This window comes from Ischnura elegans, chromosome 3 (genome assembly GCF_921293095.1).
Source record: "Ischnura elegans chromosome 3, ioIscEleg1.1, whole genome shotgun sequence".
Classification (NCBI taxonomy): domain Eukaryota; kingdom Metazoa; phylum Arthropoda; class Insecta; order Odonata; family Coenagrionidae; genus Ischnura; species Ischnura elegans.
In genome coordinates this window covers 42,477,838-42,490,661 of record NC_060248.1, presented here as the reverse complement: position 1 = coordinate 42,490,661, position 12,824 = coordinate 42,477,838, and the positions used below count along the sequence as shown (strand labels likewise).

General features: G+C 39.7%; 1 protein-coding gene across 1 annotated transcript in view; it reads left to right on the top strand.

Moving 5' to 3' along the window:
• The window catches only part of LOC124155700 (ras-responsive element-binding protein 1-like), a 207,389-nt gene that overhangs the window by 75,891 nt on the left and 118,674 nt on the right, over positions 1-12,824 (top strand). The gene's annotated exons all lie outside the window — the stretch shown is intronic.

The following is a 12,824-nucleotide window of genomic DNA, read 5'->3' as shown; positions in this document are numbered from 1 at the left end:
ATAAAAATAGCTGTCCTGATCTTTTTTGAGGGCAATTGGTGATGACATTTGTATCATTAAAAACTTAGTGGGGAAAGGACTTCGCGAACAATATTATCATTCACTTTTGTAGAGGAAAATAGCCCTTGATGCGTTGAAAGCAGTCTAGGTTTAGTAAATATGCAAGTGTGGAATGTACATTGCTGGTGTATTATTCGTTTAGAGATGAATTTCCAAGAAGTTAACTCGCCCATTGTTGAATTTACAGGATAGAAAAATGCTTGGAAATCCGACGTAAACACTTGCCTGCTATTAATCTATTAATGAAAATGCTCAGGAAAAAATGGCTCAACGTCCCATCCGACTAATTAACCTTTGCATGGAGTGCCCTCCTCACACCATCAAATCAGAAACCATAGTTACTCCTAAACTGTGCCACCATCCTCAAGCAGTGGCCTTAGTGATGATTATCAAAAAAAAATTCTGTAGTCATTAAAGCGAATATAAATCCCATTCCTTAGGCCGTCGTTGGCAGTAGATGTTAATTGGAATGTTAATGCAGTCGTTTAAAGGTTGCAGAAGCATGCAAAATTGATTTACTCTGCACTTAAATGAATTTCTTAGCAACATTTTGACGAAATATTCTCTTTTTCTCAACAAATCAATGGTATCCTCAATGAAATCAATCAGTCAACTCATCGATGTCAACCCAATCACTTGGTGCAAAAAAGCTTATATAGATGTATCGTACCACCAGTACCCCACCCTGTTCCTTCCAATCGGCATCTAAGGTCTTCACCAATTGGCTTTTAGACAGCCAAATGATCTTACTCCGAGGTCTTACTATACATTCAACCATCGCTACCTCGCGTTCTTCCTCTTCGAGCGAGGGACTTTCCCTTTGCTGTTTGTGAACCCTCGAGATTTCCTCAAGGCGATCAATATTGTTTGCACGCTTGTTTTTTCCTTTAAATCCCTCTCGATACCGATATCCCTGCCCGCTCTCATATCTCGCCCGGCGCCGCACTCCGCCTTCATCGGCCGCTGTTTACCCCGCCCGCCCCTTCCCTCCAACGCCTGCCGTATCTCGTCTCCCCGTGATACGGTGGTGCGCAAATCTCACCTCCTCTCGCGGTATCCTGGCGACACAGCCCCGCGTGGAGCGTCGAGGATCATCCAGGACCCGAAGCGCGAAGCCCGGATCATAAAAGGCGGTGGGAAGGGGAGAGGTGCGGATCGCGTGCTCGCCTGATACGGTGGTTGCCGTGGTAACGGGCACGGAGAATTTAGAGATTAGGTTTGGGAGCCGGTCGGTGTGGAGAAGTGTTCGAGGGAGAAAGTAGGGAGTGAGAAGAGAGAGATGGATAGCGGGCGAATTTACTTTTTTGGGGTTTGCTATTGATTGACCTTTGGGATTTCCGAGTGAAAAAAAGTTCCATTGATCCAATTTGACTTTGTGGTACTTACTCGTTCTTATATTTGATGCAATATTTAACAGACTCCATTTTTAGCACACTCAATGCACATACGTTGCCAAAAAAGATTTATTTAAGAATTCGTCATCTTCAAGCTTTTATTTTCATCGAATTATTGAAATTAATAATTATTCATTTTAAAAATCTGGGTTGTTTGGACTTTAAAATAGTGTTTTTGGAATTTAAAGCGCTGGTTTTATGATAAAAAGGTGAAATTTTGGTAAGAAATGTTCCTAACTTGCATACATACATTTTCTTTTCAAATTAATCATGAAGAATTATCATGTTCATACTGAACATTTTATTACATTTTATTCGTAAAGATTGGTAATTATAGCGGATTTTGAGCAGCTCATCTTCTCTGTGCCCTGAAGCAAATGACCAAAGTGGAATCCATTTTAGTCCTTCTCGTGAATATGAACTTTTTAAAGTGAAATTAATATGAATGGAAACGAAAATAAACTACAAAGTGACTGAAGAAGGTGATTTTAACATGGGAATAATATAATAATGTGGATAAAATAATCATAAAGAAATTTAATTGTAGCCTTTATCTCAAGTAAGTGACTTGTAGACAAAAGGAAGTAGTCGTAAATTTCAACTAGGAAGGGATGCTTTAATTGATGATCTTGTGCTAGTAACTAATTTATGTTTACATTATTGAAGTAGTAGTAGCCCTGACTGTCATTTGAGCGTAGAAGAATGCCGTGATTTTAATTTCTTTGCGTAAACGTTTTCATTTTTAATGCTGCCGAGATATATTATCCAAAAGTTTTTCCAAGCTCAATTTTATGTTACCCGATTCAAAGTCCTCAAATTTCAAATATTTCCTATCCATAAGTTATTTTTTTGTGACGAGAACAATGGAAATCCGATTTTCCAATCGATTTAAAAATTGGTATTAACAAATAATTTAACCGAGAAGTCTGCTAAGAGCAAATTGTAAGATAGCGATGTTTAATTCAAGGTGACATTTCATGAGTGATACTCATTATTGTAGTTATGATACTCATCCTAGAATAAGAATTCGGCCGTGGACACTCTTAACGTATACCTTGGCGGGTCAACATCTATTGTTTTTCCCAATCATGATAGCCAAATCAATCGAAAAACTTGTTTTGGAGATATTTACTTTTTACAAATAATTTGCCGTTCGAATATTCCTATCTAAAGGCCACTTTGCACAGTGAGTGATCATGCCATCATTCCCAGGATCATGCGAGAAAAATAACACATTTCCTATTTTCCATTGAATGATCATGCACATGACGGTTCATTCGCAATTTTTTTTCCGTTATGCACGGCGAATGACTCCATTCGCATGATCATTCGGAAGATCATCCACCGTGTATAGCAGCCTTAAGGCCAAGTCACTTAGATGCTCAGCATAATTATAAGTCTCCGAAAGGATTAAGGCCAGGACCAGAAGTTCTGTAAAGGATTAATTGGATTTTTTCAAATATTTTTTTTCACGAGTCAAAGTTATATTCTTCTTCTCGGAAGATGCACCCACGGTCCGTTAGTGGACTGAGGTTGTAGGAACAGTGCTATCTGTGAGCTACCCATCCCACAATTGAGTCGACATCTCGGCATTATTTGGATACATCACACACACCCTTTTGCCCGCTTTCCACTTCTTTGCCAAGAATCCGGCTCTTTTTTATCTCGTCAGCGGATGTTTTCCGAGCTGCGACGTTTCTCAAAAAGGGCGTGGTGGCTAGAGATTGAGTGTTTATCTCCGCTCCGAGGAAGGAAAAGTCCTCGCCTCGGCTCCGACCGCCGAGATTCTTGGCGGTGGAGATTCTGTAACGCAGCGAAAGTAATAAACCGTTGTCATCAACGGTAACTATGTCCTTACATCTGTCGCGGCATCAGACAAGAATTGCACTTCTATTCTTATTATGCCGGTTCTGATCAAGGTTTGTGGTTTTCACATTCTGATCACGATGGTGTAAAACAATGCTACTCTCTCCTCTTTCGCTGATTCTTGTACTGCTATATTTGACTTAGAATACTACTAGTATAGGAAATGACGGCAAAAATAGTACAAAAAGAATAGAATATATAGCGGCAATCAATCAGTTGTCAAAGGTTTCCAGTTTTCTTCTCTTATTGGTTTAACTGCCACCCTCCATACTTCTATCCCTTATGCATAGTTCAATTTCGCAGTCTCATTCGTTTTTCTCCTTACCCTCTCAATTTCATCTGATGCATTAACCACCAATTATTTATTTTTCCCCTTTCGTTACTCCATTTAAAAGGTCGGTCAAGGGTTATTTCTTACGATATAACTAATACTTATAGTTCTTCTTTGTCATGCTATATTAAAAGTTACCTTTCTATATTCAAAATCATATTCATTTCTCATTTTACCTGTTGTAATTGACTGTGATAATTGTTAATATTGAGTAATCACCTGTGAAAAAAGGTACAATATTATTCTCTCGCCTTGTTGGACATTTATTTTTGGGTATCTTGTGGTGGGAAAAGGTGTGAGGGTCTGATTATCCAGCAAAATCCTCGGCCTTTCATATCTATTCACCTATTTAGTCACTATGCAGCATGGAAGGTTACAAATTTTTCATTCAAAATTTTTTTCAATAATAAAAATAAATATGCGATTCTGGTATTCCATTTTCGTTCTAAAAACTGTTCTACAGATATTTTGAATATGGCATTATTTTTAGAATTTATATTTGAAAACCAGCTTTTCACGTATTTACGAGGACATCTACCAATTGCTGTTTTGTCTGTTGTGACCTAACATTCATTTTTTTGTTTACTGCAGGTACGTATCTGGTTCCTAAAGTTTTTGAGCACCCCTCAGAAAGTGAATATCGGATCTCTCTATTGGCAAGTATATCAATTTTGTTTTAACATTCCATCAGATACAAGCAAAGTTTCGGGTCAATTGCGAAATTTTATTACTTTCCCAATTTTTTTACTCTGGTAAAAAATTAATAATCACTAGAGTCTATTAACTCAAAGAAATTTAGGTTGTATAAAAAAAATTTGTACATCATCGTATTGCCTTAAAAATTGAGATTTTCATTGATGGTATATTGTCTTATATGGGAAAGAAAGTATTGACATAGGGATTTTATGCTGGAAAATAGAGCCAATTATATTTTTTTAACTTTTATTATCTTTCTTTAACTTTCACGTAAATCGAGCAATTAGCCGGGATGAAGCTCATATATCATTGATGGGTGTGTTAGCTATCCCACATTCCTTTATGCATGTATATAATATGTGTGTATTTCTACGTATTTGGGACACTATTAGGCTGTGATTGGTGAAACTTCTTTCTTAATAGTCATGGTTTAGATTATAAAAGTCAAGCTTAGCTTCAGACATTGGGAACGCGACCTTCAGGACCATTTTGTTATGGAGAAAAAGGTAAAGTATTATATTTGAATTACATAACGATGCTATATTTAGCGAGAGAAAATTCCCGAATCTACATTATCAGCAGAGTTCCTCGTGGGGCAGCGATCCAGCGTTTTCAAGCGGAGACCAGTTCTCTAGCGCAGCCCATTTGCAACATTTAGGTATCAGTTGGAGAGGACGTGGAGTCCGCGGTGAATGCTATCTTTGTTCCCACGTGAATCTCGAGTGGAGTAAAAAAATTTTTTGTATCTCGCCCCATCCTCTCGCGGCAAAGCCGTTTCCTCGTTCGGCACCATCATGTCTGCGATAATAACATTGGGATTGATACGCTAGGTGAAACTTGATGGGGAAGTCTAGTAAAAGCTGTAAGGAGGAAGGTTGGAAATGGTTGATAGCACGTATTTACCCACTGACATTCTCGGAATAATCACGGATATATGAGGTATCCTTTACTTATTTACTCGTAATGACTGACGTGATTCTTGGCATTTACGAACATAGGTACCTTTATCACTCGCCTTAATCAACTATGTTAACTCTGTTTTCCTGTTGGTTTGAGCTCTTCATTCGTTTTTGGTGAAAACTCTCATTTTCTCTGCAAATTCTGGTTGTTTGTATTCGATTTTATTTAAATAACTTTAATCTCAATGAAGTTACTTATGTATTAAAAATGCAGAGCCTTTCACAACAGAAGTGTTCAGTATGATTAGGACATTTGGTGACGTCTTTGACAAGCAATACGGAGCGAGCAGCTAAAACCCCGTGAAAACTTCGTTAGCCCCGTGAATCCTCTGGGGCATCCATTAATGATGTGAGGCGTTTTTGGGGGGGGGGGGAGGGGTTAATCCGATTCTCATCTAATCTCACGTGGGGAAGACCCTGGGGGAAGGTCCTGGCAAGTATCACGTAATTTTTTTTTCCTCGAGAAAAAGAGTAAAATTGCTATCTTTTTTATCTTAAATACCAATCTTCATTATTCTTAAATAAATATAACTAAACAATTTTTTTCTTCTGCACTATAACTTGCGTACAAGCAGGAAGTAATACTAATAAAAAGTTTATTGTCACTCCAAACAACAAATTACATTTTACTATCAAATGTATTACCACCATCAAACAATAATATATTATTCTTTCACTTATAGATGCCTTTTGCTCTTGTATTGATACAATGACAATCTCATCACAGTGTAATTGCGTACCTTAAAAGCTACTAACAGCTAATTTATAACCAGTGGCGGATCTATGGGGGACTATAGCCCCTTTTGGGTGTCCAATTTACACTAGAAAGAATGGTATTTTTTTTCGAACCCCCACTACTGCTGGGAGATTACCCCCACTTAGCAGCCCCCCCCCCCTTGCTCCTATCCTGGATCCGCCACTGTTTATAACTCATTTACATCAGCTATTTACAACAGTATTTGCTCTACACTCTCTTTGGTGAGAAGTCAAGAATGTGGAGTGAGTAACAACCTCCGCTCACTAATTTTTAATTCGCGGAATATGATCCTCATCGGGACCTGGTCACGGGTTCTGTGCTCTACGGGGGGGGGGGGGGACCCTTGATTGTGTCGCTGCAGCCAGCCTGGCGTGAACGCGGAGGAAGAGAGCAGTGGGTGGCTTGAAAGAGCGATCAACCTGGCTGGCGTTACACTCCCTGGCTCCGCACACTCTTAGCGCCTCGTTACACGAATGAAGGGTTGTCTGTGAATTTCACCGTGGAGGTGAATGGGTGAGCCCAAGTTTCCCCCCTTCTCCTGCCCGTTCCCTATCTCTGCAATCCCCCTGGTTCTATCGCTGCGAATCAGATACCCATGCACATTCTAGTAAGCGAGTTCTCCTTCACGGGTGGAATGGCTCTCAACCGAGAGAGCTAGTTTTCAGCGTTAATCTTGCCTGTAATTCGTAATTGGTGGTTCTTACGGTAGACGACCTGCAATTTAGAGCACTTGCAGAATTATTGAGTTGGTCGGGATGAACGCAAATTGCCCAGGGGTGAGCAAATTAGTGTCCTATCAGTGAGGCGGAATGCAGTGGTAGAGTTCTCTACATCTTTTATTCCTGTGAGGATCAGAATTATTGTACTTTTAAATTAATTTGGCTGGGATTTGAATTGGAACCTAGTGTTGAACCCATGTAAGGTTTTTGACCTATCAAATTATTTCGCGGAAAATTACATATATTACTTTTGAAATCGAATTAATTTTTTCTGGAGTGTTATAGGATACGTAATGTGAGAGAATGGGCCTATGATGTTTCCCTAGATTGCGTAGATACTACCTTGTGTTTGTGTATTTTTACTCATTTTGCAAAACCATGTGGATGAATGGCAGTAATAACTTTTGGGCTATATTGCCCCATCAATTTCAAGGTAATCCCAGCGTTTCCGCACATTTCACTCTTCCATATTTCTTCCGTCCTCCCTCTCCATCACCGGAGGCAATCATATAAATATACGTATAAGTGAACCTTCCCCAGCTATTTCACTAGACAAAGACCAGCATCAGACTGTAAACGTTGGGATGATCGTAACATTGACGCGGCTGCATTGTCTATAAATATTTATTACCACGGCGAACACCCAGGGAATCATCACCGTCGCAAATGGTACATTAAGCATCTCAATATCCCCCAACGTCAGAAGCTGTCATTTGTTAAGCCTGAATGGCACGATCATTTTTTCCATCCTTTTAAGGGACAGCTCCAGCGATCGCTCCAATTATGGCGGAAAAAATTATCGTTACAAGCGATTATTTTCAGTGATGTTTCGAGGAATGGAAATTCCATCCCTTTTTACATCACTTGGCACGTCCCCTTCTCCGTCACTGAAACCATCCCTGACGACGTCCATCAGCCAATCAGAACACACGGCCGCTAAAATAACGTTATAATGCCACGCTTCGCTTTCAATTGAATGACAGTTATAAATACGTCAAGTGACGGAAAAAGCGATTGAAAAGGGGGCTGTGGGAATGACCATATGTTTCGCATCATTTTGGATTTTAAAATTTGGGTTTCACTCCATCTTTAACATATACCTTTAACTTTAATCTGATGCAGTTATTAAATGTCAAAACTATAAATAGTTTGAAATATTGTTTTATTTCTCTGAGGCTTTGGGGTGGTGGATATATACCCTTTATCCCCCCATAGTTACGCCACTGGAAAAAATTATAAATGATATTCAGGCTTTAGTGAGAGTGGTAGTATGTCCCTATCTCTGTCTAGGCGGATGAGAGTACCCTGTAAAGGACTCCCCGCAGACCGCCACCGCGTCCGAGAGAAGTATTTAAACGTCGCGGGGTGTGGAAATCTCCCTCCAACGTCCCTGTTCTCGGCTGTTTCGTCGCATTACGGATGAAACTGGGTCGTTTCACATACCGCCGCCTCCTTCGCGTCCCTCCGCCTCAACTGTTTTGCTAAATCGCTCCGCCGTTATGACATCAAACCCACGCCGCGGAGAGAGAGAGAGAGGCGCGCGCGGTTGTTGTTTTTTTTATCGCTAGCCATCTATCACGCACTCTTTTGTTTTTCCACGCGTTCATCCGGGGACCCCATCTCCGCCCACACCAGCAGCGTCTGAACTACCGGGAGCTGAAGGTTTCGTGTCCCGCACGGACGACGGACAATCGACGTGGGAGTGCCCCACTGCTGCATGTCCCGTCGATTGCGCACTCTCCGAACCCGCGAAGGTTCTTTCACGCCTCCCTGCTAATAGTTCTGCATATCTCCGCGCTCGATCTTCTCCTCTCGCCTGTAAGGAGCTCCTTTTATTCGCCCTCCTGGTTTTCTGTTCTCGCATGATTTTTACCTGGCACAAGCTCTTTTTTTTTATTTCGCCCGTTTCGTCAGGGTGACCTCGAATCTCTTTTTGCTGTTCATTGGTACAGTGTTTACGTTGAAATCATGTCGCTGATGTAGATATAAACAAGTCATTTAATACGGTGATACGGCGATAATATCACTCATTGTTCCGTTTTTTTCATGAGACCAATTGTGCCAATTATATTTACCTTAATATCAATTTCGTAAAAGAAGATTTAATCCAAACTGCTGCTTTGTCTTTAGATTTTATAAAGTTAGGGCACTTCTCATTCGTAGATTCATATTTACGTATTTTTCCAAGAAAAGTTGATGTAGGTATACATTCTTCACGCAATAACTATTCCATTTCTGTTTACGTTTAATCAAGCGACTCGCCATTCGACGCAACAGCTAGTGTAGGTTACTACTGCTCTCGGGGTGTGGATGCTTATGAATAAAACACAGAGTTGTTATTTTGAGGTTTAAATCACATTTATAGAGGTCAAATTAGAGGAGAGAATATCCAATTAGCTGAGCAGAAGAATATATGAGGTGAGCAGTGGTATGAAGAAAACACGGAACTCGTAAATTGAAGCCGTAAATTCTGAAACAGCACAAGTAAATAGTGGTAAATAAATAATGAAAATGACCACTTCAATTTTCAAACCTACCTACCTATAACCTTCAATTTTCCACATTATTGATACGTTACCAAATGTAATACTTATCTCCTCTCGTTCTATTTTGTTTAAAATTGTAGTAACTCTATACTAATTGTAAGCGTTTTTCTGGGCATTGATCCTAGGGTTAGTCGGTAGGTACTGATATCACTGATATGGAATGAAGCTGGAAGAAAATTTGTTTACCACTATTTTCATAGAAAAGAAAGTCTTAGCAAAAGCTCTACTAGTCCCGAAGGTATGTATAAGAATTCTCCGTCCCAAATTCCTGACTGATGCGTTTTGGAATTCACGACTTCAATTCAACATCTTCATTGTTAAAGATCATCGTAAGCCTCATTGAAAACCATGGAAGGAAGGAGTCGATGATGAGTATTGTCATCATCGGATTCCTTACAGGGAGGCTGACTTACAAAAAATATTGGGGGGCCCAAACCGGAGATTTGCCCCGGGAAATTTTATAAGTAGTGAGTTTTAAGTATTTTAAGCATTTTAGAATAGTCATATGATCAACATTAGAACCCTGATAACTTGAATCTCAAAATCTGGACACTCCGGGGAAAATTGACAAGCCTGACCCATTTTTTCCTCATATCCATAACGAATTTTTGAGGGGGCTCGGGACCCCTCAGGCCCCATGGATTCGGCGCCACTAATTCCTTGTATGATTTCAGCCGCCGAAACTTGGTCGCGAAAATGCAGGGTTGAATAATCTCATGTATATAGTGCATCCCCTTCGCCTTCCGTCGCATCCTTTTCACTTTTCGCCAGCACGGGAGAGCGCAAAGCCTTTCCTCCGAGGCATATCCATCCGTTCCATCATCCCGAATCACTCCTCCTCCTATCTTCCCCTCCCCGCCCCCCTTTGGCCGTCGCTCTGACCCCGTCCTTGTTCCTCAAGCGTGGCGATCCGAAGGCTACGGCAACACACTTTGGAGTCCTTAATTGGAGACCCGGTGGAGGCTGCCCCGCGCGCGGTCTAAAGAGCGCGCGCGAGTGTTGCGATACATGGGCTCTCATCTTTGGTCATCAGGCGCTCCCGGCCGAGATAACTTACCCGTCCCGGCGGCACCGCGTCCCTCAGTCACGCCGCCTAAAGATACGCCCGCTTTCGGCGCGGAAAGTCCGCATCTGAGTTGCGGCGTGAGTAGGGATTGGTAATTTAAATTCAGAATCGATTTTCGATTAATCAACTTTTGATTTTTATTTTTAAAGTCGATCATCTACCAGTTCGAATTTCTGCCCAAATTAATCGATAATCGAAATCGTAATCGATATTTTTAAATTGTAAAGTAAATAGTAATTGTCGTATGAAATATACGGTAACAAAATGCAAGATACCGATGTACATAGTGCTCTTCGCATATTATACGCCCAAACTTTAAAGGTATTGAACAGTTTTTCCCCAAATATCTATGCAATCCGTCACCAAGAGGCTCCTTTTTCGCCGCTATTTTTTTATTTACCATATCAACGAAAAGTTTCCAATTTATTTCATTTTTTTCATTTTCCAACCCCTCGATGTGAACCGTGTTCTTTGTCGGCGATGCGGTTTTTCGTTGGTCCATTCCGGACGGGTCAACGTAAAGCCTGGGATACACACGGACTGACTGTATAAAAGCATGAAGGGCGTCTTGCGTCGAAAATCATGGTTTTCGGAGAGCATTTTGGTCACTTGTACCTATTGGGAATAAATGGAAAGGCTTTACCTTTTTCCCCCAACAACTAAAAATATCAAACTACCATGGCTACCGTAATCTTCGTCGAAGCCCTGATACTGAGCGAAGCTATAACTTCTCTACCTGGGGATGCTATGTGAAGCATTCTTATTAATTAAAAATAAAATTCAATTGCTATCCAAGCGTTTAGTATTGTTTTAGAATGTAGGTTCATGATCGGAAATATTATTGGTTTGGTCCAATTCAACCGTGTAATTACAGTTAAAAATAGTTATTGTATTAATAAAAGTTGTATGATGTTCCAATTTGCGCGAAATTTAAACGGTGAAATGCTCGCTTTTATTTTAAGTAATCTACCAGTAAAGCATGTTTTATTTGTGAAATTCATTTTCCTCATTCTCGGTGCTCACTTACTGCCTCCCATTCAAATCAAAAGCTCCAATATAGTATCTAGACATAAGCTTACGTAAACCATTCAGTACGCTCTATTTTCAGCCAACAGTTTAATTCTATACAGTTTCAATGAATAAGGTTCCATATTCCTGATTTTCGTTTTTAACAGTATTCATTTGCGTTATTAGTTTGCAAACCGCTGTTATCTCAGAATAATTTAAAATAGCTGAATTCCTTTAGATTTCCATTTTCCCTTTGCATCGTTTATTCGCCGTCTCTTGAAGGTCGTTTTCATCACAAATATTCGCTTCATCTGCCAAGGATTTTGCTCTGCCGAGTGATTCTAATGGGTGAATTTGGGTAGGTATGCCTAGTGGTTTGAATGTAATTTGATGGAGATATCTGCTATTAGAGATTTTTTGATCTCATTAATTAGAGTTATTTCCTCCGTTAGACGCCCAACGGCTCGGGTATTTAATTACACTGATCATTATGAAGGACAGTAATAATGGTACTGGGAATCAGCTAAAATTGAGAGTTTAAGAACCTCACTTTGCCGAATCAGATGAAAATTATTCTGGAATTAGCAGGGATCCTATTTGCGGGATGTAACTTCCTTTATTTTACTCTTGAGACTACTTCTCATCTTTTGTTAGACTCGACAGTGTTTTAACGTTGATTTGCCGTGGAAAGAGTATTTATTTCGCTTATTATAACACCATGATCATTGATCGCATAATAGTGACGTAGCCGTATATATTTTATCACGGGAAAATAAATTCTAGAGAAGAATATGTGCTGCCATAGAATAACTTTTTTTCGCAGTTTGTAAACTTTATTGTTAAAACCACTCCAGTTATATTTACTTATAGATAGGTAAACTAATTATCTCACTATTATTATTCTACTTTTATGTTTTGTTTTATGCTCATCTTTCTCGTTTTCTAACTCCGCGCTGCCCCAGTGAGCAATTTTTGTTTCCTTATGTCTTTTTAACGCAAGTGCATTATTTTTGCTCAATGTAAAAGAACTTGAAACGTTTTCTAGTTGAAAGTTGGAGCTCTCGTGTGGAATTTTTTTGCCGATGATATCAAAATTATCGTATTTTCCAACGCCCTTCGGATGCGCGAAGTACAATATTTAGAATTGGGAATCTTTAATGTTCTTTTTAAAGTTTTTTTTCAAATCTTGGATTTGTGATAGTAAATAGTTGAATCAATCACCTATCTTGGCGAGAACTTGAGATTTCGAAGAGTAATATTTGTGGTAAGGGAATTCCTAAATAAATCGTCTAAACTTTTTTCCCATCCAAGTGATTTGCTTTCATTTTATTCAAGATGGCACGTGACATATCATTTTGGTTCATTAGATCGTTTTAAAAACTTGTTTACTAGATCTTTACGTAGGGAAGCACGATGTCTGTC